Source organism: Bison bison, unplaced genomic scaffold (genome assembly GCF_000754665.1).
Source record: "Bison bison bison isolate TAMUID 2011002044 unplaced genomic scaffold, Bison_UMD1.0 scf7180017864469, whole genome shotgun sequence".
Lineage (NCBI taxonomy): Eukaryota > Metazoa > Chordata > Mammalia > Artiodactyla > Bovidae > Bison > Bison bison.
Genome location: NW_011495030.1, coordinates 6526180 through 6551588, shown reverse-complemented (window position 1 = coordinate 6551588; position 25409 = coordinate 6526180). Strand labels below are relative to the sequence as shown.

At 41.6% G+C, this 25409-nt stretch overlaps 1 pseudogene; it reads left to right on the top strand.

The window, feature by feature from the left end:
- The window catches only part of LOC105003524, a 172783-nt pseudogene that overhangs the window by 61365 nt on the left and 86009 nt on the right, over window positions 1-25409 (top strand).

The following is a 25409-nucleotide window of genomic DNA, read 5'->3' as shown; positions in this document are numbered from 1 at the left end:
TTAGGAGTAGGAGGGGTACAAAAATGACAGTTAGGGTTTGCAGTTCAGGGCAGCCACTGATACCCTCAAGCAAATAAAGAAACAGTGAATATGTAACAGCTGGCATAACTTGAAGAATTGATTGTAGGACAGTCAGGACTTCAATCTTGGAAGATAGTTGTAAAGCTGGTAGCATGAAAAGAAGACTAAATGTGACCGATATTACTGTAGCCTAAACAGCACACAGAAAAAGCTTTGAACCAAACTGGGGGAAGTGGCTAATAGCATAATGTTTCAGTTAGGTACATTTGTTTTTATCTTATCTCTGCCCATTTATTAAGTGTATGACTTCAATTCTGTCTAATTTTCAGTCTCTCTATTTGTACTATGGAGAAAATAAGGTGCCCACGTTTGATGGTCACCATCATGCATAAATAAGGTAAAGGTGCTAAACAAGCATAGTACAAAGTAAGAATAATAATGGTGCATGTTTATTTTCACTTTATTATTCCAGGGTAGTTGTGTTTCATGTTTTCATAAGGGCCTGGGTGTTCTTTGTTAATTTTAACCTAGTAAATCCTGATAAATATCTCTGAACCCTCTTGGAGCTTTTTTAGCCCTGTCCAAACATTTTGCAAGATTTCTTTGCCCAGGAAACCATAAGAGCATGCAATTAAAATCATCTGTACATGTGAAATGACCTTATCTTTTTAACATTTTTTAAACTTTATTTACAAACATATTCACAGAACTTTGGACCATTGTTACATGGACCAATTGTTGACTTTTCCCCATTAGTCCTGGCAAGGATTTCATACCATTTTCTGCTGCTGCCCCATATGAACCCCAACGTAGTCACTTCTATAGTTAACTGCCTGTGTATCCAGGGGGAGCTGAGGATGAATTCTGTCTCTAGAGGAACATGGTAAACCAGAGCTAACTAGATTGTAATGTGATGATGGTATGGCACCATCAAAGAAAAGTCATCCTTTGAAGGATGCTTGTTAAGATGACAAGGTTGAAGTGGATGTGTTATGCTGGTAGACGGTGCTTTCCCACGGAGGTAACGGATTTGCACTGTGTCTTTTGGATCATGAATATGTTCCTTCTCTGTGGTAGTGAGACCCATTTCTATTTGTTCAGTTTGTTTAACAAAGATTTAGTGAATGTCCTGAGAAACAGAAGTCTCTCCTTTAATGAAGCTTAGGATCCAGGACAGGGAGCAGAAATTAATCAGACAATTTCTCCTTGAATGAAAAAGTATAACTGTGGTGAATTTTGCAGAGGGAGGGCTTGAGTAGGTGATGATAAAAAAGCATAGAGCGGGAGCACTCGACTTAGCCTGGGAGGGGAGCGAAGGTTAAAGAAATATTCCCTGCTGGGGAACAGAAGGAAGAGTTGGTGTAATAGCCAGGGTTCTCGCAGGAGAGACATGGCATACCCGACAAGGTGTTTCAGGAGAGTTAAAGGACAGGACCATTTACCATGCTGTGGGCAGAATATAGGGAACCACATGAGATGGTGAAATTCCCTAGCACTAGCAAGAGTGGGGACCTCTTACCACCCCTAGGCCTAAAGGAGGAGAGAGGAAGCAGTGGTTGCTGGAAACCTGAGACAATAGTCAGAGCTGTAAGGAATGGAAGCTCAGCAGAGCCATGGCTTTGGTGGAGGAGACACAGCCAGTCCGTGGAGACCCAGGAGGGAGATGGTCAGGAGAATAGGTCCCCTGACCTCCTGCCACTCCCTCTGACCTTGGCTGATCCCAGCCAGAGTCCAATAACATGGAGCCGTCAGAAATGTTTAGTCAGAGTGTGGTGTGGTCAGACTGGGCTCTCTTCCTAGTCCATGCTTTCCTCCCATTTGTGCAGAAGGGTGGCCATGATGCCACTGAGAGCTGAGCATTGCATTCCCATCCAGCCCTGCCCCTTACCAGCCACGTTACCTCTGGCTGAAAACAGTCTCTCCAAGCCTGTTTCCTTCTCAGTACAGTGGGGCCCTACCACGTACTCTGTATCCCAGGGAGGCATAAGGACCACATAGAGAGCGTCAAGGGAACGTCCCTTGGAAACTACACGCTGCTTTACACTTGAAAGGGGATTTTATGACTCCCTTTTGCCTCTGTCTGAGGGGAGAGAGTTTTCTCTGGGACCAGGAAGTATAAGGTCCTCAAGCATACCCAGTTCTGTGATGGCCTCCCAATGGTAGAATAAAAAATGGGCTCAATATAATCTTCTGTGAGGACAAGAAAATGTGATTAGTGGCAGCTCCAAGGCTTCCTGAGGTGCCAGATAAGAAGGTGTAAAAGAATTATCTGCATTAATGCCCTCTCTCCTCCTAGTTGGAAACCCCAGTTGGAAAGGGCCAAGAGAGTCTATTTCCATTAGAGGCTGAATATTTGCTTTGACTCTTTCATTTTTCACCAGAGAATGTATTCTCAGCCTCCCTCAGCTTTGTTTCCAGCATTTCATGGCTCTGCGTCGACAAGGCAGAATGTCCTTCCCTCTCTGCTCCCTCTTCTACAAGCCCCAGACTGAAAATTCACTTGTTAACTTTTAAAATATACACACAAGCGGGAAACAGATGGCATTATCTGGATAATGCTAGAAAACGATCAGATTCTTTTTCAAGGGCTATGCTCTGTTTTGAAATCACCCAAATGAATAAAGTTGTTTTGACTTGAAATTAGTTATTGAAATAAGGTATTTGGGAATAGTTTTCAGCCCTTCTCTAGATAGGGTCAGGGTCTGTCAAAGCGTCTTCCTACTTAAAGTCCTAATTTGGCAAAAAGTTGAACCACGTCAGTCTCCCTCTCACCTCTTTTCTCTCTCTCCTCATTCCCTCTCTCCACTGTCTCTCTCCTAGTGGTTAAACATGTCTTTTTTTTTTTTAGTCTGCAGGATCAAGAGAACTGAAATACACTCCTCTAAGATGTGCCTCGTGAGACCCTAATAAAATGTTCCCGTCACACATTTCTGGGGCACCTGTCACCAGAGCAAGCAGGTGCAATTTCTGTCGTGTCTTAATTTTGTATCCCTATTTTGGACTGAACATAGAATCGAAGGTGTTTTATTTTTAATTGAAGAAGATTCTGGGAAAAGTCTTCCGGGTGTGGTGCATCTTTTGAGGGGGCCGTGGGTTGCACTGTCCAACCTACAGAGCCTCTGTTCTTTAGCCAGCAGTCGTGAGTGTTCTTGCAGTAAACCAGGACCATGTGAAGATGATGCTTCTAGGGAGGATGGGGAGAAATAAATAGCGGTATTTCTAAAAGGATAGGCAGCCTGACGGCAAATTCCAGAGACTGGGTGACATTTTAAATTGGTAATGCTCCTAATTACCCAGGCCCTAGGAGACGGTATGGAATACAGCCACAGCTCTAGAATTAATACAAGTGAGCACTGTGAGCCCATTACTAACAGCATGTTCTCCTAGAATAATGGCACCGAATCTGTGTCAGCACAGTATGATATTGCAATTAAAACACACGCACACACTCATGAATGTGTGACCTCCAATATTTCCTACTTTTTGGGAAAATTTTCCTGCTATAAAAGTAAAAGTAAAAACTGTTATAAATTTTCCTGAAAAAAAATTTAATACTTTGTTTGCTTGTCATTCATTGCCTCTTGGTATTGCTGGGTTAAAATGTCAGATTTATAACAATGAACTTAAGTAATCAGCGTGTGATTTTATGAAACATGAGCTTGGAAGGCAGAAATGCCCAGATTCAACTCCTAGTTCCCCTGCTTATGCTGGGTGAAATTGGGCTCATTCAGTGTCTCTGATTTTCAGTTTAGTCATCTTACAAGTGGGCATGATAATGTTATCTATTCATACATTTATTGTGAGGGTTTGAGCCACGTGAAATGCCTTGCTCAAAGCTAGTGCTAAAAGATGCTAAGAATAAAAGATACGGCAGAAATACAGAATCCTAAGGTTTCAACCATCAGACTGAGCTTTAGACCTCAGCTTCAGCAGTGTGTGGGGCCAGAGATCCAGCCCATACCATCCACCTCTTCCTCTCAGCATGCAGGTCCAGATATTGGCTTGTCCTTTTGTGCCAGTGAGTGGTGGTTTTGTTGATTTAAATCCTAGAAGAAAAGTTTCTGTAAATTCTATCTGTCCACTGTCTTAATACCCTTCTACCCTTCATATAAACCACCACAACTTTTTGGGGGGGACCTAGAATGAAAGCTTATATCCCAGTTTATGTGGGTGAAAGACTTTATCTTCAGTTTTCTTCTGAATATGTATGTGTGTGTATATATATATATATAATTCTAAGAATTATTGGAGACAGTTTTCATTTTGTTCATGTTGATATTTAGGATAAGCAAGTTCATTCAAGATGCTCTACTTTTATTGGTCCTAAGTATCCTAAAAGCAAACCATGTAACAAAGAAACTGTAGTAATGATAGCAATAATTTGAGAAAAACCAATTATGCGCCAAGTACTTTGGATACACTTCATATTGATCCCTACAGCAAAACTTAAAAGGTGGGAGGTACTAGCCGTGTTTAACATATGAGAACAGGGAATCTCAGCAAGATTCATAATTTGGCCAAAGTAAGACCACTTGTAAAAATCAAAGCCAGTGCTTTGTCTGCTCTCAAAGCTCCGGTGTGTTTTCACCGCTTTTTGTCTTCTCATTTCCTTCCAGGTTGTTTTGGATGTTGTTTGTGGATCAGGAATACTGTCACTTTTTGCTGTACAGGCTGGAGCTTGTAGAGTCTATGCAGTTGAGGCTGGTTCAGTAGCACAATATGCTGAGGTAAGTGGTTGTATTTTTATAGTGGACTGAGTGATGGACTTTTCAAGGTAAGTCATATATAAAAGAATTTTTTTTTTACCAGTCTGATCTTTTTTTCTGTTGGGATGTTACTGCTAAAGGAACCCGCCTTTATTGTAGTAATTGATAATGAAAACAATTATCTAAAAAAGTTCACAATACTAAAAATATAATAAAACTTTCTTCTTCCCTATCCACTGGGTGGCAGATGGGCCTGGGGAAGGCAAATACTTTCTTATCTTTAAAAATGACCTACTAAGGTGAGGAGGGCTTCCCTGGTGGCTCAGAAGGTAAAGCGTCTGCCTGCAATACAGGAAACCCGGGTTCGATTCCTGAGTCGGGAAGATCCCCTGGAGAAGGAAATAGCAACCTACTCCAGTACCCTTGCCTGGAAAATCCCATGGGTGAAGAAGCCTGGTAGACTACAGTCCACGGGGTCACAAAGAGTAGGACACGACTGAGCGACTTCACTAAGGTGAGGAGTCAGACATCCCTGGAGCTAGGTTGATTTTTTTCTTCAATGCTGTACTGACAGTAACTGCGCCACTCACTTTAAATTTCAGTTTTGGTTTAAGGGATGGTTGCTACATGGTTGTAAGTTGGAGCATGGAGACATGTATGTTTCAAGGAGCTTTTTCAGATTGCAGATTCTGACTGGAGGACAGGGAGATGCTTTGTTTTAAATGTGGTGCTCCATTATCATTATGAAATGTGTACAAATATTGGAGAATAAGTCAAAGTCAAGAGTCAGTAATAGTAGCTTTCAGTAATATTTGGATGTAATAATAACCCAGTCAAGCTGCAGAGTTGGAAGTGTGTGTGCACAAACATGATCAGAGTGATGTGCTTATCATTCAAACGTGGAGGAGGCCTATGCTTAAGTGAGGGCTAGAATTGCAGATAGAAAGGGAAGCTTGCCTGCTGCTTCTGAGGAACATCCTGAAACTTTCCTCTGACCTGGGACAGTTGGTAGCTCTGAGTGATGGCTGAGTTTGGATTGAATGACCCAGGAGGAACTGGAGACCAGTAAACAGCATGCTGTGTTTGGAAGGAAGGAGTGCCAGGGCCTGATGGCCAGCGTGTTGTTTCACTTCCTTCTTCCAACAAGCCTTGGATAAAATATTTTTGGTCTTTGGCTTGCTAACCAATTCTTAAGAGTCATTTCTATTAAATATTGAGTACACACAAAAGAATATTTATTAAATGTATACCTATTATTGGGGGCCTCCCTGATGGCTCATTGGTAAAGAATCTGCCTGCCAATGCAGGAAACACAGATTCGATCCTTGGGTCAGGGAGACCCCATGGAGTAGGAAATGGCAACCCACTCCAGCATTCTTGCCTGGGAAATCACATGGGCAGAAAAGCCTTGTGGTCTACATTTTGTGGGGTCAGGAAGAGTCAGACATACCTGAGTGAGCACTCACTTACCATACATTTTAGTATTTGTAAAATGTGTACATTTGTAAAATATCAAGAATAACGATACAATGAATATGTGTCCACTACGTCTTTTAAGGAATAGGCCATTAGCATTTCTATTAAAGGTTCATGTGTCTTGTCCTGTTCAGTCTTTTCTGCCCTAAACAGAGGTAACCACTATGTTGAATTTTTGTTGGTCATTTGCATGCTGTTCTTTATAGGGCTCAGAGGGTAAAGCATCTGCCTGCAATGCAGGAGACCCGGGTTCCGTCCCTGGGTTGGGAAGATCCCCTGGAGAAGGAAATGGCAACCCACTTCAGTATTCTTGCCTGGAGAATCCCATGGACAGAGGAGGCTGGTGGGCTACAGTCCACGGAGTCGCAAAGAGTCGGATATGACTGAGCGACTTTACTTTCACTTTCTTTATAGTTTTACCACACATGTTTCTATTCCTAAAACAAATCTTAATGAACTTTCCATAAATGGGATCATAATGTATGTATCCTATAATTTGCTTTTTTAACCCAGCATGTTGCTTCTGAGGGTCATTTTGTTGATGCGAACAGCCCTCATCAATGTTGGATAGCATTCTGTTATATGAAATGCATTAAGTTGCTAGTGCAGTATACTGTTGATAGAATTTGGATGACTTCCCTTATACAAGTATTATTGTGAGTATTCTTGTACACACTCTCCACCTATCTCAGTATATACCCAAGAGTAGAATTGATGGTAATAGGGCATGTGTACTTCACCTCTGTTCTGTGATGCCAACTGGTTTTCCAAAGTGGTGGTTCCAGTTTGCACTCCCTTCAGCAGATAATGAGCATGCTGTTATTCCACAACGTTGTCAGCACTTGATATTGTCAGGCTTTGGACTTCTTGTCAATCTGGTGTTTATCACATATTTGTGGTTTTAATTTGTATTTTCTAACCACTAAAGACTTTGAGCATGGTGTTTGACCATTTCTTCTCTTCCATGAAATACCTGTTCCAGTTTTTTGGACAATGTTTTTTTTTTTGAATTGTTTTATTGTCTAATTCATTTGTAGGACTGATGTGTATATTCTGGATATTAATTCTATTCAGTTTTATATGGGAAAAAATATCTTCTCCCAGTTAGTACCTCACCTTTTCTCTTCATGGAGTTCTAAATAAGATTTAAATACAGAATTCTAAAGAGAAAAGAGAAGAAGAATATAAACTTACATAGAGAGAACCCATAGATAAAAATGTCTCTGCTTCACTGTTTGATAGATTTCAAAATGCAGTCTTAAGCAGAAGGAGCTGCATGTAGACCTTTGCCTCGGGGGTTGTGCATTCATTTAATCACATCTTCATTCCGTTGCATCCACAGTTCTGTTTCTTGGGAGAGTATAGGAGAAACAGAAATAATTAAGGAGTATTCTTGTGTTTAAAGAGCTTCTATTCTGATAGATTGATGTTGTTGTCTCCTGTATCAGATACCAAAAAAAGATAGAGAGAAGCGTTAGAGATTTCTTTTTTCTCATAGTTTATTTTCTCACATATTTAAGGTAGCTTGAGACACACTCTTGACAGTTATTTTTAAAAATGTAATGCCTTTGGTTGTAATATTTTAAGGGAAGAGAGGAAGAGATTAGCTTGAGATCCTCATGCACTCCCTAGACACAGTCCTGTCCCCAGCCCCAGCACACAGCCCCAGTCATCACCAGCACACCATAGGAGGAGCTGTTCCAGAACCATCTGTGATTGGTTTCTCCAAGAGAATTCTCAGCCTGATTAAACACGTCAGCGGGACAGTTGCCTTCTTGCAGAGCAGGGCTACCCGCACAGACACTTTTACCCAGTAGGTCCACTGGCTAATTATAAATGTCTCTAGCAAGAAGCCAATATGGAGAAGAAAAGAGAAAGAATTTAAAATGGTAAAACTTTGTATTGTTTTAAACTTTGAAACTATTTTAAACTATTTCACTTCAAGCTTACAAATAAGTTGTAAAAAAATAGAAAGTAATTCAAAAGCTTCCCAAGTTCTCTTTAGCTTGATTCACCTCTTGTTCAGGTTTTATCCCATTTGCTTTATCATTTACTCTTGCTCCACTGTCACCATCCACGAACACACATATACATGAATGCTGTGCTGTGCTAAGTCACGTCAGTCGTGGCCCACCAGGCTCCCCCGGCCCTGGGGTTCTCCAGGCAAGAACACTGGAGTGGCTTGCCATTTCCTTCTCCAGTGCATGAAAGTGAAAAGTGAAAGTGAAGTCGCTCAGTCGTGTCCGACTCTAGCGACCACCTGGACTGCAGCCTACCAGGCTCCTCCATCCATGGGATTTTCCAGGCAACAGTACTGGAGTGAGGTGCCATTGTATACACAAATATGGGGGTATGTGTGTATATGTATATATTATATATATATATATATATGCAGATAGAGACACACACATTTTTTCCTATGGGTCAGTTATGTACATCATAGCCTTTTATCCTTAAACATTTCAGTGTGTGTTTTGCAAGAACAAAACCATTCTCTTAAATAAACCGAGAAGAATTCAAAAGTGAAAGGAGAAGCTGTACAATGACTTGTCCATTGAGTCTTCTGATGTTACTGAACAGGTTTCAGGGAGGCCCCAACTTGAGCAGAGATACACTGTCATCCTGGGCGTTGAAGCAAGAACAGTCTACACTTCACTGCCTATTTCCTTGCGTGGTATTTCCAGGGAGACTTGATTTTTAAAGCATTTAAACCAATGTTCTGAAGAATTCTGAAGCATCATCATTTCTTTTATCTTTGGTTTTAGCATGCAGGGAGGATTTTTGTGTTTCTGTAATCTTCCTGTGTATGGCTAGGGCAGGTGGGGGGCAGGGGTAGTTTTGCAAATGCTGCAGGGACTGTAAAGTATCCTTGAAATCCTTGCTGGCAAGTCTTCTCTGCCCCTGAGGCCTTCCTGGCGTGTGGTCCTAAGGACAGGCTAGTTATGAATGCATTCGGGGCCAGGGCTGGTTAGAATCTTCTTGAAGGATGGCCATGTTCCTGGCTGCTACTGTGGGTGTCATGCAATGCCCACTGTGGGCCAGGCCTGTCACCCTTGCGGAGGAAGATCTGCACCAGGGCTTGGTTTCTGCTTCTTCCGCCGACACTTGTCTGTACAACTTGCGGATGGCACAGGCGAGTGTGAACAGCACAGAAAAAATTTCCACTCTAAGAATAGGCTTTGCTGGCCGCTCAGCACACAGCGCGTGGTGGTCCTTTCCACCTTTTCATTATTCAGTAATTGAACCAGCAGACATTTAATTCTTTCCTCTGGAGTCTTCATTAAATTGCTCGGAAAAGATAAAACTGTAACAAGAAAGAAAAATGTACAAATTTAACTACCATTGCCTGCCCCTGGATTCTTCTCACAAAAGGCTTCTGGGCTTTAAGTAAACAGAATATTTTCACTTTGCATTGAATTCAATTTCAGTCGCATTCAGTGGCTAAAGCTGATTTTGTAAGGGCTGACCCTCAGATGATGAGATGGTGGAAATGACTCCTTGTCTGGAGGGCACGCACATTTAGTCATTTTTTGCGGGATAGTCGTGAACCTGCCCAGGTGCAGTCGTGTGCTCTCACCCTGGGCCCCATCTGACATTTCTGGGTCAGTAATAAGAGACCATCTTTGTCCAAGAAACAGGGCAGAACTAAAGGTCTCTCCTGAGTTCCCAGCCTGTGAGTCGGCCTACCTCAAAAGGGCAGCTATTTCTTATTCTCTTTTTCTTTTCTTATGAAACATAAAGCTGAAGCCCTCAGCATATAGACCAAATGGGAGTGGGGAGAAGGCATTAATCAAATGTATACTTGTACATAGTCAAGGAAGAGGGTGTTTCTTAAGTTAAAATTGTACACAGATGCCTCTCCATCTCAATGATAAATTCTTTGAAAGGCTGGAAATTAAAAGACTATGAGAGTAAGCAGTCATGAATAGATTTATGTATTGTAATCAGCTTAAGCTTACAGCAAAGCTCTCTGGCTTTTAAATTTCACAATGTTCATAATCATTAGTGGACCACTTAATTAGACTTTACTAACACATAGTTCCTACTGATGTCTCATTAGGATGATTTTTAAGGAGTCAGACCAAGTATTTCTAGGTCATGAGTAGTGGAATTAAAAGCAGGTAGAATTGGAAATGTTGTGACATTGCATTTCTAAATCTACTGGGTTCATAATCTAGGGCTGCTTTGTCTAATATGGCAGCCTTTAGACACATATGGCTCTTTATATGTAAATATAAACTCATTTTTAAAATTAAATTTCTTAGTCTCACTAGCTGCATTTCAAGTGCTTAGTAACCACAAGTAGCTAATGGCTATTGTAGTAGACCGTGAAAGTATGGAATATGTCCCTCATCAAAGAAAGTTTGAGTGGGTAGTACTGATGGAGAGGATGCAGGTGGCCATACGTCACTGCTCTGGCATGGGATGGCGAGGCTGGTGGCCATGTTCACTGCCAGGTGTTGGCAGCCATGGCCAGATCAGACTGGTTTGGTGTTAGTTGAGACAGCCCTCCCCAGTCCCTCTTGCTGTGGGCATTGTTTATCTTTCCCTTATTTTTGTGTAAGATCTGGCTTAGAACAGGTTCCCTAGGAAACAGATGGTGATGCACAGATTTACATGAAGGAAATTCATTGCAGAAGGCTCTCAGGAATCTGACCTGTGAAGGAACTAGGATAAAATTGGGCAGAGGAGGAGTTAAGCTGCAATGTAGTTGGAATAAAGAGCTCAGGCAAACCCACAGGGAATTCTTGAGCTGGGGAAATGTTTCAGAGTTGAACCACCTTGAGGCAAGGGCTTTTATGCTTCACATTTTTTATATACACTTCCTCAGGAAGGAGAGGAACCTGGGGGAAGGTGGCTCTCCTGGGCCAAGGGAAGTTTGTAGACCAAACCTCAGCTGAGAGCCATCATCTGCAGCATTCCCAGCCTCTGGGGAATGATGCCTTTGTCCTGAAGGAAGAATCTGCATGGTGTGCCACAGCAAGTACTACAGGATCAGGATTCAGGATCCTGACTTTAGTCTTCAGACAGGAAGCTGATGGAGAAGAAACATAATAGTAAATCAAGGAGGAGGGTCAAAGTGATGGAGCAGAGCGGGTGATACTGAAGGCATGTGTGAGCCCAGGGGTGATTTGTGGTGTGTGCTTTCGGGATGGGCAGAGGTTACCTAGAAACTCAGTCGACATCTGATCTGATGCACTTTGTACTTTTCTGAGCTCTGTGCGGACACAGAGTACATATGAGTTGTGATTTCTCCCCTCTAGTAATTTGTCCTCCAGTTGGGCTTCACACAAGTGAAATTCTTGCCGTAGGACAGTAAACACCAAGTGCATATGACTGGTAGAGACAAGAAATGTCACTGTAAGGAACAATTCCCATCAGCTTGGCTGTTTAGAGAACCATCAGATAAGAGGTGTGATTTGGCTTGAATCCTTAAAGATGTAGAGAAATGAACTGCCTCTCTTTCCATTTTCACCTCTTACTGCCAACAATGAGATTTTTGAAAAACCCTTGAGTTCTCATGGGGTTCTACCCTAAATATGTTGCTAATCTTTTCACAAATAATTGAAGGCCATTTATTGAAAAGATCATTGTAATTTTTAATCTTGAATACTAGAAAGAATGTATACTTTGAAGTTTTCTGATACAAGTTCATTCTTTGAGGTAAGGAGGATTTTTCTCCGTTTTTTTAGACACCAAAAGTCTGAGTCACCAAATTCCATTCAGTGCATCAACACTTTTTATTTTTGCACTGTTAATAAAGTTAAAAGGTGGCCATAACAAATCCATTAAAAAAAATAATAATACCCATTTTGCATAGTTGGCTTTTTAGAATTTAGGTTACATTTCTATATCTATAAACTCATAGTTCTTCAGGAAGAGTCTTTGAGGTGCTTGGGGCAGATAATATCATATCCACATGACAGATGAGGAAGAACCTTGGAGAAGTTAGATCATGAGGATTGGACATGGCTTCTGAGACACAGACCCTCACTGCCCCCTCCTTCTTCAGCATACAGGTAAGCAGTGACTAGTGGTTTCCTTGGAGGTGAAGAGGTGAATGTGTTTTCCAGAAGCTGGAGCTCTTACACCTGTAGATATTTCATCCAGGAGCCAAGAGAAAAGCATCTTTTTCTTCTCAAGCTATCTATTGTGAAGTGCTTAAACAGGCAGGTAGGTCTGCCGTATAAGAAGGAAACCTTCCTCTGTGGCAAAATCAAGTAGCAACACACTTAATAGGGGAGCTGTTTGAGGTAGTCTGCATGGAATGCCACCCCATTTGCCACAAAACCCTGCCCAGAAAATAATTCTCCTTGTAGCTGGATTGGTGATGGGTAAGGCAAGAAGGCCTCTTGGGAGAGAATATTGATGCCTCTTCATCTCACTCAATATTCTCTTCCCTGTAGGGTAGGTCCTCAACACCTTTGCCAGTATTATCAGTGATTATGCAGGTTCTGGAATCATACAGCATGAGGTTTCATTCTTGATCCATGGCCTAATGGATGTGTGACCTTGACAAGTGTATTAGTTTCCTAATTGCTGCTGTAACAAATTCATAGAAAATTAGTGGCTTTAAACAATGTGTATTATCTTATAGTTCTGGAGGTTAGAGATTTGGAGTGGGTTTCATGGGGTAAGATCAGAGTGACACAGAGCTGTGCTCACTCTGGAGACTCTAAGGGAGGATCTGTTCTTTGCCTTTTGCAGCCTTTGGAGGCTGCCAGCCTCACTTAGCCAGTGACTACATCACTCTGCTTCGGAAGCATCACTCTTTTTTTTCACTCTCCTGCTTCTGGCATATAAAGAGCCTTGTGATTATATTGGGCCCACCAGGATAACCCTGGTAATCTCTCCATCTCAGAATCCTTAATTTACTCCCATTTACAACATCGCTTTGCCATGTAAAGTAACACATTTGTAAATTTCCAGCGAATAGGATGTAGACACTTGTGGGGATTGTGGGGACTGGGGGGAACTGTGATTATTCTGCCAACCATAACAAGTTACTTGATCTTTCTCTACCTCATTTTCTTCACCTGTGAAATTGAAGATAATGATAATCCCTCATGAAGATATTAAGAGAACTGAATGAGAAAATCAATGTCTGACATTCTCTAGCAATTATTATTGCCGTCATGGTTATTATCAGCATCATTATGGGGGTCTCATTTCATCTCTGTACAGATCAACTGAGCAGGGAGGCCAGGCCACAGTGGGAAGTATGGGACCAGGCAGAGCACATTTTTCAAATGTGTGTGTTTAAATTGAATTTTGAAATTTCCTTTCTTACTCCTTTGCATTTTTTTACATTTCAATAAAGCTTTATTTATGAACACTGAAATGGATTTTTCTTAAATGGAATTTTATTTAATTTTATATGTCAAGCTGTATCTTTTTTTTTTTTCCCCAGTCATTTAAAAATACAAAAACCATTCTTAGCTTGCAGGCCATGCAGAGAGAGATGGTGGACCAGATCTTCCTGTGGGCGGTAATGCTGACTCCTGGTCTAACATAACCCTAATTTATAAAGAGCAATTTTTTTTAGTTAAGTAGCTGATATATGTCAGGTCCCATGCTATACTTGGGGACTGTAATGTCTGTATTTAGATGTGGTCCTTGTCTTCGTGGAGCTCATGATAGAATAACCACACAAATATATAATTAGAAACTCTTAAGTAGTGGTTATGAAAGAAAAGTACAGGGTGCTCTAAACTGTAATTTGTATTACTCCTTTTTAAACCTTTTCAAAAAAATTCCTTTATGTCTTTTTGGCTGCACCGGATCTTTGCTGCTGTGCATAGCTTTTCTCTAGTTGCAGCAAGCAGGAGCAGAGGCTCCTCTCTAGTCGCAGTGCTCAGGCTCCTGTTGTTGCAGAGCATGGTCTCTAGGGTGCACAGGCTCAGTAGTTTTGGTACACAGGCTTAGTTGCCCCACATCATATGGGATCTTCCCAGACCAGGAATCAAACCCATGCCCCTTGCATTGGCAGGCGGATTCTTAGCCACTGGACCATGAGGGAAGTCTGGTATTATTCCTTTTCTAATATCAAAACATTACAAGATATACAGGTTCCCAACTCTTCTCAAAGCTTCTGCAGACTGGGCAGAGCAGCCTGATAAGCAGTTCTCTGATACCCAGTTCTGAGAAATGTCCTTATCCTAGTAGGAATTTCCCTTCCTGGCCCAAATATGCAGTTATCCTCAGATGGCCTCAGTACTGATGACTGTTTGGAGGAACCCCACCACTTCGGCATCAGAAAATAGTGAAGTGCCCTCAGGTGAGGATGCCTTAGGATCCCTCCCCCGACAGGGGTCCTGTAACACATATTATTTGCTTTCTGCCATAAGGGTGGTGTCATCTGCATATATGAGGTTATTGATATTTCTCCTGGAAATCTTGATTCCAGCTTGTGCTTCATCCAGTCCAGCATTTCACATGATATACTCTGCATATAAGTTAAATAAGCAGGGTGACAATGTACAGCCCTGACATACTCCTTTCCTGATTTGGAACCAGTCCGTTGTTCCATGTTCAGTTCTAACTGTTACTTCTTGATCTGCATACAGATTTTTAAGGAGGCAGGTAAGGTGGTCTGGTATTCCCATCTCTTGAAGAATTTTCCACAGTTTGTTGTGATCCACACAGTCAGAGGCTTTGGCGCAGTCAATAAAGCAGAAGTAGATGTTTTCCTGGAACTCTCTTGCTTTCTCAATGATCCAGCAGATGTTGGCAATTTGATCTCTGATTCCTCTTCTTTTTCTAAAACCAGCTTGAACAACTGGAAGTTCACAATTCATGTACTGTTGAAGCCTAGCTTGGAGAATTTTGAGCATTCCTTTGCTAGTGTGTGAGGTGAGTGCAGTTGTGTGGTAGTTTGAGCATTCTTTGGCATTGCCTTTCTTTGGGATTGGAATGAAAACTGACCTTTTCCAGTCCTGTGGCCACTGCTGAGTTTTCCAAATTTTCTGGCATATTGAGTGCAGCACTTTCACAGCATCATCTTTAGGGTTTGAAATCTTGCATAACAGAAATTAAATACCCATTGTAAAACAATTCTGCATTTCCCCTTCCTGTAGTGCCTGGCAATACTATTCTATGTTTCAATGAGTTGGACTATTTTACATACTTGATATATGGGGTATGTGCATGCTAAGTTGCTTCAGTCATGTCTGACTTGCAACCCCATGTACCGTAGCCCGCCAGGCTCCTCTGCCCATGGGATTCTCCAGGCAAGAATACTGGAGTGGGTTGCCGTTTCCTCCTCCAAGGGATCTTCTCGGCCCAGGGATTGAACTGGAGTCTCCTGCATCTCCTGCACTGGCTGGTGGGCTCTTTATGGGGAATCATACAGTATTTGTTCTCTTGTGATTGACTTATTTCACCCAGCATTATGTCCCCTACGTTTATTCAGATCATATCACATTGTTGCAAATGGCAGGATTTCCTTCTTTGTTTAAGGCTGGATATTACTCCTTTGTATATATATACCACATTTCTGCTGTGAGTAACGCTGCAGTGAACATTGGTGCCAATACCTTTTCAGTGTCCTGATTTCACTTCTTGTGGATATATACTCACAATTGAGATTCAAAGCTCATACAGTAGTTCTGTTTTTAATTTTTGTGGGAATTCCAGTTTTCTATAGTGGCAGCACAATTTTATATGCGTACTACCAATGTATAAGGAGAGTTCCAATTTTTCCACATCCTCACCAACTTGTTTTTTGGCTATTATTCAGTTCAGTTCAGTTCAGTCGCTCAGTCGTGTCCGACTCTTTGCAACCCCATGAATCGCAGCACACCAGGCCTCCCTGTCCATCGCCAACTCCCGGAGTTCACTCAGACTCACGTCCATCGAGTCAGTGATGCCATCCAGCCATCTCATCCTCTGTCGTCCCCTTCTCCTCCTGCCCCCAATCCCTCCCAGCATCAGAGTCTTTTCCAATGAGTCAACTCTTCACATGAAGTGGCCAAAGTACTGGAGTTTCAGCTTCAGCATCATTCCCTCCAAAGAAATCCCAGGGCTTATCTCCTTCAGAATGGACTGGTTGGATCTCCTTGCAGTCCAAGGGACTCTCAAGAGTCTTCTCCAACACCACAGTTCAAAAGCATCAATTCTTCTGTGCTCAGCCTTCTTCACAGTCCAACTCTCACATCCATACATGACCACAGGAAAAACCATAGCCTTGACTAGATGGACCTTTGTTGGCAAAGTAATGTCTCTGCTTTTGAATATGCTATCTAGGTTGGTCATAACTTTAGGAAACAGCAGTCCTACTTAAGGTGATGTCTTGTGGTTTTGATCTGTATTTCCCTGATCATTAGGAGAACAACACCCCTTTTATGTGTTTTTACTTAGTGGGTTTCTGGATCAACTATTATCTGAAGAAGGTATGGAGGGCTTCCCTGGTGGGTCAGATGGTAAAGAACCCGCCTGCCAACACAAGGGACCTGCGTTTGATCCCTGGGTCGGAAAGATCCCCTGGAGAAGAAAATGGCAACTCACTTCAGTACTCTTGCCTGGAGAATCCCATGGACAGAGGAGCCTAGCGGGTTAAAGTCCATGGGGTCACAAGAGTCGGACACAACTGAGCAACTAATGCTTCACTTCTGGAGCCTAAAGCAACCTTTTGAAACTGATGTCCAGTTTCCTCAATTTCCAGAGGGGGACCTTGAGAAATAAGGGCCTTGCCTACATCGACAGTTGGCATTCCTCTGTTGTGGGAAACTGTCCTCATGTGCTGTGTTGATATGTCTAAACCATAATTCAAGCAGCTTCTTCCCTCACTGCTTCTGAAATCTGCTCTCCCTAAGCCAGAGTCTCTACTCACAGCCAGTCACCTCTTGTCCCTCTCCTTTTGCCCCACAGCCGCCACATACAGAGCTGTTGTTGGCTCCCACTTCAGGGCCCATTTGATTCTGGTTGTAAAAGGTGAGAAGCAGCAGAAAGTGTTTGTTGACCTAAAACATTTGTCTGCCGTGGCAGCTACACAGTTTAAGGGAACTGTGATTTAGGCTACACATTTTCTTGGCAAGCAGAGCAGGGAGGGTGGGACAGACTGTAACTTGAATTCATCCAAATAAGAAAGAATGTCGTTTGAACTTTGCAGGTAAGTGAAATGAACAAGCATTCAGATGGTTGATTACTAATCATTGCTAAAAAATGTCTTGACATCTTACAGCTAAATTCCTCCAGCTCTGGCTGTAAATGGGCATCACGCTCCCACACCCTCAACCCCACCTAAACTTTACCTTTCCTAGCCCGTTCCAGGTAGCTCAAGAGCTTCACCCTGTAGGAAGTCCTGTAAGAGTGCGGGGGAAAAAACCACCAAGATCAGTGTTTAGCTGTGTGAGACTCTGCAAAGACCAGACCAACATCCGAGAAGGAAAAAATTCAGCCACATCACATCAACAGGTTGGCCTCCCCGCTCGGTGCTACATAATCACTTTGACTCCTCATTTTCCGCAGGATTGATGAATTCTCTCGCTCTGGGCTGATGGTTTGGCAGTCCCATAGCCTCAGACTGGTGTCCATTCTTGCTCTTTTCATCTACTGAAGCTGAGGAAATGATAACTGGTTTTGCCACCTGGGTTACTTTTTAATGATCTGAAAGACCGCAAGGAGCCGGCATTTCTTTTGTGCTTCTCCTCATTCAACAACCTAATAGCCATCTGAAAAGAGCTTTCTTGAAAAGAAAAAAGTCTGCTCCTCTCAGGCAGGAGCAATAATACTGCACTATTCTCTGATTAAACTATCACACTGCGCATATTACTGTGCATCTGACCTGCTTGAATCGGACTTACCACTGAGGCTTCTTGGAATTTGCACTGCTGCTTTTCTGCCAACAAGCCGTGAAATGACAGATGAGCGTCCCTAAACTTGAGTGTGAGCCGCAGGTAAAGTGCCCAAGAAACTCCTGGGGCCCAGCCACCTCCTGGGGCAGTGCTGGAAGGGGAAACATGTTTTTCTTTAGGGTTATCCTCTGTGGACAAGAACTTCAATCAGGGGTGAAACCAGAGCCAGCGCCACAGGGCACACGGAACTGGAGTGAAAACACGCAGCCCAGTCTCCCTTCTGCCCCTGTGGATAGGCAGCCTCTGCTGTCTGGTATCAGACTGGAACCTGAAGGCAGGAAATTGTTCCCTCTCCTTCTGAGGTTCTTTTAAATTTCAAAACCACCATAGTGTAATATTTTAAAAAAGCAGTTTCCTAGGTGTTAGATGACTGGTTCTTAAGGCAGGGGCCTGATCATTAACTGTGACTATGTATCTGCAAAGCTCTGCGTGTGTATCATAATTGGTGCACATTTTTAGCTATCCCATCAATATATATTTATAGATAAGTTTATTTTGAAAACTATGTACTACTGTGCTCACATATTATGTGCATTATAAACATTCTCCAGAATTAAAATGATATCCCACTATACACCCACACAGAGCTGAAATGTAAAATACAATAAAGCCAGTGGGACCCGCATACATTGTTGGTGAGAATGTAAAGTGGCATTAAGAACTTTCAAGAATAATTGGGCAGTTTCTCTTAAAGTTAAACATGAACTCTCACTGTGACCCAGCAATTCACTCCTTGGCGTTTACCAAAAAGAAATAAGAATATATGTTTCCACAAAGATTTGTACATTGGAAGCAACCCAAATGTCCATCAGCAGATGAAAAGACAAGTCAGTTTTAGGACATCCAAACAATGGCTTGCTATTAAGAATACAAATGAGTCAACTACTTTTATACATAACAGTAAGGATGGATCCCAGAAACATAAGCTGAGTGAAAGAAGCTAGACACAAAGGACATATTGTTTTATTATATTGAAATAAAAAGAATCAACCTCAGAGAGACAGCAGTGAGCAGAGGCTTGGAAGGAGACCTTGGTTCCCTACCCAGGAATTTTTGATAGTCCTGTGCAGCATGCAGGATCTCAGTTCCCTGACCAGGAATCGAACTCATGCCACCTGCAGGGGAAGCTTGGAGTCTTAACCAGTGGACCATCAAGGAAGTTGCAAGGTGCCCTGCCCATTTTTGAACCTGGGTAGCCTGGATGAAAACCAGGAATCCTAGCCACTAGACCACCAGGGGCTAGAGGCTAGAAGCAAAATTTCCCTGGCCCTTGCTCCGTCCCCCCTTGGAAAATGCATTTCTCAAGGAGGCAAAAACTGCTAAGATAGGTACAAATATATTATTTGTACCTATATATATATATATATATTATGGAGGAGAAAGAAAGTATGGCTTTATTACTTTGCCAGGCAAAGCAGGAACACAGTAGGCTAGCACCTGAAGAACTGTGCCCCCTGTCCCTGGCAAATGATGTTGTTATTCAGTAACTAAGTTGTGTCCAACTCTTTGAGACTCCCTGGACTACAGCACAGCAGGCTTCTCTGTTCTTCACTGTCTCCCAGAGTTTGCTCAAACTCAGTCCATTGAGATGGTGATGCAATCTAACCATCTCATCCTCTCCACCCTCTTCTCCTTTTGCTCTCAGTCTTTTCCAGGATCAAGGTTTTTTCCCAGTGAGTCGGCTCTTCGCATCAGGTGGCCAAAGTATTGGAGCTTCTTTAGCTTCAGCATCAGTCCTTCCAATGAATATTCAGAGTTGATTTCCTTTAGGATTGACTGATTTGGTCTCCTTGCTGCCAAGGAACTCTAAAGAGTCTTCTTCAAATAAATGACCCAATCAAAAAATGGGCCAAAGAACTAAATAGACATTTCTCCAAAGAAGACATACAGATGGCTAACAAACACATGAAAAGATGCTCAACATCACTCATTATCAGAGAAATGCAAATCAAAACCACTATGAGGTACCATTTCACGCCAGTCAGAATGGCTGTGATCCAAAAGTTTACAAGCAATAAATGCTGGAGAGGGTGTGGAGAAAAGGGAACCCTCTTACATGGTTGGTGGGAATGCAAACTAGTACAGCCACTATGGAGAACAGTGTGGAGATTCCTTAAAAAACTGGAAATAGAACTGCCTTATGACCCAGTAATCCCACTGCTGGGCATACACACTGAGGAAACCAAAAGGGAAAGAGACACGTGTACCCCAGTGTTCATCGCAGCACTGTTTATAATAGCCAGGACATGGAAGCAACCTAGATGTCCATCAGCAGATGAATGTATAAGAAAGCAGTGGTACATATACACAATGGAGTATTACTCAGCCATTAAAGGGAATGCATTTGAATCAGTTCTAATGAGGTGGATGAAACTGGAGCCTATTATACAGAGTGAAGTAAGCCAGAAAGAAAAACACCAATACAGTATACTAATGCATATATATGGAATTTAGAAAGATGATAACAATAACCCTTTATACGAGACAGCAAAAGAGACACTGATGTATAGAACAGTCTTATGGACTCTGTGGGAGAGGGAGAGGGTGGGATGATTTGGGAGAATGGCACTGAAACATGTATAATATCATGTATGAAACGAGTCGCCAGTCCAGGTTCGATGCAGGATACAGGATGCTTGGGGCTGGTGCACTGGGACTACCCAGAGGGATGGTATGGGGAGGGAGGAGGGAGGAGGGTCTAGGATGGGGAACACGTGTATACCTGTGGTGGATTCATGTTGATATATGGCAAAACCAATACAATATTGTAAAGTTAAAAAACAAACAGGAAAAATAAAAATAAAGAGTCTTCTTTAGCACCACAACTTGAAAGATCAGTTCTTCAGTGCTCAACTGGAAAAACCATAGCTCTGAAAATATGGACCTTTGTCAACAAAGTGATGTCTCTGCTTTTTAATACGCTGTCTAGGTTTGCGTAGCTTTCCTTCCAAGGAGCAAGTGTCTTTTAATTTCATGACTGCAGTCACCATCTGCAGTGATTTTGGAGCCCGAGAAAATAAAATCTGCCAGTGCTTCCACTTTTTCCCCTTCTGTTTACCATGAAGTGATGGGACCAGATGCCATGATCTTAGCTTTTTTAATGTTGAATTTCAAGCCAGCTTTTTCACTCTCCTCTTTCACCTTCATCAAGAGGCTCTTTCGTTCTTCTTCACTTTCTGTCATTAGAGAGGTATCATCTGCATATCTGAGGTTGTTGGTATTTCTCCTGGCAATCTTGATTCCAGCTTGTGAGCACATTTCACATGATGTACTCTGCGTATAAGTTAAATAAGCAGGGTGACAATATGCAGCTTTGACATACTCCTTTCTCAGTTTTGAACCAGTCATTTGTTCCCTATCTGGTTCTAACTGTTCCTTCTTGACCCACATACAGGTTTCTTAGGAGACAGGTAAGGTGGCCTGGTACATGCGTGCTCAGTCTCTCAGTTGTGTCTGACCCTTTGTGATCCTATGAACTGTGGTGTGCCAGGCTCCTCTGTCCATGGGATTTTTCCAAGCAGGAATACTGGAGTGGGATGACATTTTCTGCTCCAGGGGATCTTCCTGACCCCAGGGATTGAACTGGCATCTCCTGCACCTCCTGCATTGGCAGGTGGATTCTTCTACCACTGAGCCACTTGGGAAGCCTCTGTTACTATTTCTATTTTGAAGTATAAACAGGACACTGATTGTAAATATCTAACCTGAAATCCGCCTATCTCCTGTCTCATGAAATGCAAACAAGAGGTTAGTTATAAGTGTCCAGCCTGAAGCCCATCTTTTTTCTCACCCCAAGAAATGTAAACAGGCCAGTTGTAAATGTCTACCCAGCAGCCCATTCATCTCCTGCCTCAGAATTAATCTAATATGGTCAGAAGGCATATCAGTGGTTACCAGGGAGTAGGTAGTTTTGAGTAGGAGTGAAGTAAGGGTCTGGATTGACCAAAAGGTGACGTGAAGGAGATTGAAGGTGCTGGTTATTTTGTATATTTTGACTATGGTGATAGTTACCTAAATACACATTTATTAAAATACATTTAACTGTACACTTAAAGTGAGTGTTTCATTGTATGTGAATTATTCAGCAAACTTTCAGTAAGCATGCTTTTTAAAAAACAAAAGTAAAATTCTCTTCACTTTTGTACTGGAAGTCAGAGTTCATGCAATAAGAACCAGAAATAAAATGGATGAAAAGGGAGGAGAAGATAAGACCTGGATGAAAATTATTAATATATTAAAACATCTATGTTATGCTAATAGGACCCAGAAACCTAAAGAGTTGTGTGATTTTAAATATTGATTTTAATGTTTGGTGATAATGTGACTTAAACATCTGGTTCTATATTAAATATATTTTACTTAGTTATGAGATGTGTTGCTGGTGAATGGAAGGCATACAAAAATATATAAATACAAATGGAAGGAAAGCAAAATGAGTTGAGCTAAATAAATCACAGTACTCGATTTTTAACCCATTTACCATTATGCAAAGCATATACAACTTAGTTAATACAGTTCTATTTTCTCTGATGATGTCAATCAGAAAGTCTTACATTGTTAAAAAAATAGATATAAAAATATTAAAATTTTTCTCTTGGGAGATTTTTGACAAATTAGAAAATCATATCTCTAAGTTTTAAAAAAAATTTTCAAATCTTAGACTTTCTATATTATTTTCAGAAGTGTAATCATGTAACAATGAACTATATAAAGACAACCATTTTCAAAATATTCTTTCCATAGCATGAGTTTCTCTTGAAAAAATTGTCTCTCCCTCATTCATTACAAAAAGTCATCTTTGAAAGGGCAAATTAAGTTTATTTCTTCAAAAATGCATGCTAGTAGAATAATTCTGACAGCTACATGTCATCACAGAAAATTTCAGCAAATTACAACTCTTGTCTTTAACAAGAAATTTCATGATTCATCTGTTAGTGGAACAGTTCTTCTAAAAACTTTGTTATGAAATAACCAGCAAAGATTCATGGCTATCAAGATTTCTCAGGCCATTTTCATTATTACAAAGTAATATAAACCATCTACATCTTACGACTTTTAAAATATATATAAAATTATTCACATTGATGACAGCCCCATAGAGCATGTGGATTTCTTACCTCAACATCTTGTCTCTAATAACTTGCTAATGTATGATACTCTGAAGGAATTTTACATATGGAGCTATCCATATGTAAACAGTCTCTCTGTGAATTTTTAGAAATTCACACCAAAATAATTGCTCTATGAGTGGTTACATGTACACAGTTTTCCCGTACATTGATATTATTGAAGATCATGAATCTTCTCCAGTATGTGGCTTCTTTAGTGGGCCCTCAGAAAAACAGCTGCAGTAAATGTTTTTGAAACAGAATCTAGACTTTAACATAACTTAACGTTGTTGTTTAGTCGCTCAGTCATGTCCGACTCTTTGTGACCTCATGGATTTTAGACCTCCAGGCTCCTCTGTCCATGGGATTTCCCAGGCAAGAATACTAGAGTGGGTTGCCATTCCCTTTTCCAGGGCATCTTCCCCACCCAGGCATCGAACCCACGTTTCCTGCATGGGCAGGCGGGCTCTCTACCACTGAACCACAGGGGAAGCTATAACTTACATTAGCTATAACTTACATTAGGAACATCAGTATTTAATACAAATGTATGTGGCAAGCCTTCCACATGTATTTTTTTCTGAATTGTTTCTTAGATTATCAACAGTATTTTCTCTGCATTACCAGTATTATTCAGTAACAGGTGAATGCATTTTACTTTTTCTTTATATTGTTGCTGTGTATTATTTCAGTCGTTTTTACCACAGTAGGAAGAACAAGCATTTTTCATTGATACTTGACTTCAATGATTTGTTATTATGTAAGGAACCTCAAAAATGGCTTATGAAATTTGGAGAAATTTAATGCAGAACTGGGTTGAGTAATGCATACCTTTAAATGGGTATTTGAAAAAATTGTTAAAGTGTCTTCATAGCTCAGTTGATTAGCTGTTTAAATGTCTTACAAATCCAGATGCTTTTTCTAGTGCAATATATAACCTTGAGGTGAGCTTTTGTTGTGAATGATATTGGGTGTAAATATATATTTCAAGAAGTTTTCTTGGTAATTTTGAATTTTTTAAGTTGTCTTCTTGTAAGAATTAAATCTCCATTATTTGTGCATGGGCCTAACAAGAGCTAGTAGTGAGAAGGCTCAGGTCCACTGCTGTCTTGGCTGCTTGTTTTTGTATTACGTCTATATGGGCACATCATCTGGGGTGTCCTGGACCCTGAGAGAGGGTAACAGGGTGCTGTGTCAGAAGAAACTGGGTGGTTGGAGCTCCCCTGTTTTTTCTCCTCCTCTCCACTGCCAGCCCTGTGATTGGGATATAAAATAGAGATTAAGGGTATAGGCTCTGGGCCCCATGTCTCTAGGTTGTGGAGCAGCTGCCAATGATTTCCTAGGCCCAGTTTCCCGCAATCCCCACCACAAAGCTTTCCGCCAGCCCATAAACATGAGCGAGGCAACTGTCCTCTTCCTGGGGAAGCCATCCCCCATTACCCCAGTTTCCTCAAAGCTGACCCCAGACACTGGTGGGCTAGCTTCTTTGGATGGAAGTCCATGCCCCCTTCATGGCCAGAGTGTTGGAGTCCCTGGAGCACTTGGGACTTGCCCAGCAGTCCACTGGCATGATCGCCTGTGTGTGACCTGGTTCGGGAAGCTCTGGGGCTGCAGCAGCCTGGCGACCAGCCTGGCAAAACCAACGTCAGGCCCCTGTCCTGAGGGGCCACCATCGACTGCCAGGCTTCCTTCGGAGGCATCAGGCCCATCAGAGCCCTCCCCACCCTGCCTGCCCCTCCTCGCTTCTAAGCAGGCTGCAGCCAGTGGAAGCAGTTGGGTTTTTAGTATCAAAACAGCAAAATACTACATAGAAAACCCTAAAGACTCCACCAGAAAATTACTAGAGCTAATCAATGAATATAGTAAAGTTGCAGGATATAAAATCAACACACAGAAATCCCTTGCATTCCTATACACTAATAATGAGAAAATAGAAAGAGAAATTAAGGAAACAATTCCATTCACCATTGCAATGAAAAGACTTAAATACTTAGGAATATATCTACCTAAAGAAACTAAAGACCTATATATAGAAAACTATAAAACACTGGTGAAAGAAATCAAAGAGGACACTAATGGAGAAATATACCATGTTCATGGATCGGAAGAATCAATATAGTGAAAATGAGTATACTACCCAAAGCAATCTATAGATTCAATGCAATCCCTATCAAGCTACCAACAGTATTTTTCACAGAGCTAGAACAAATAATTTCACAATTTGTATGGAAATACAAAAAACC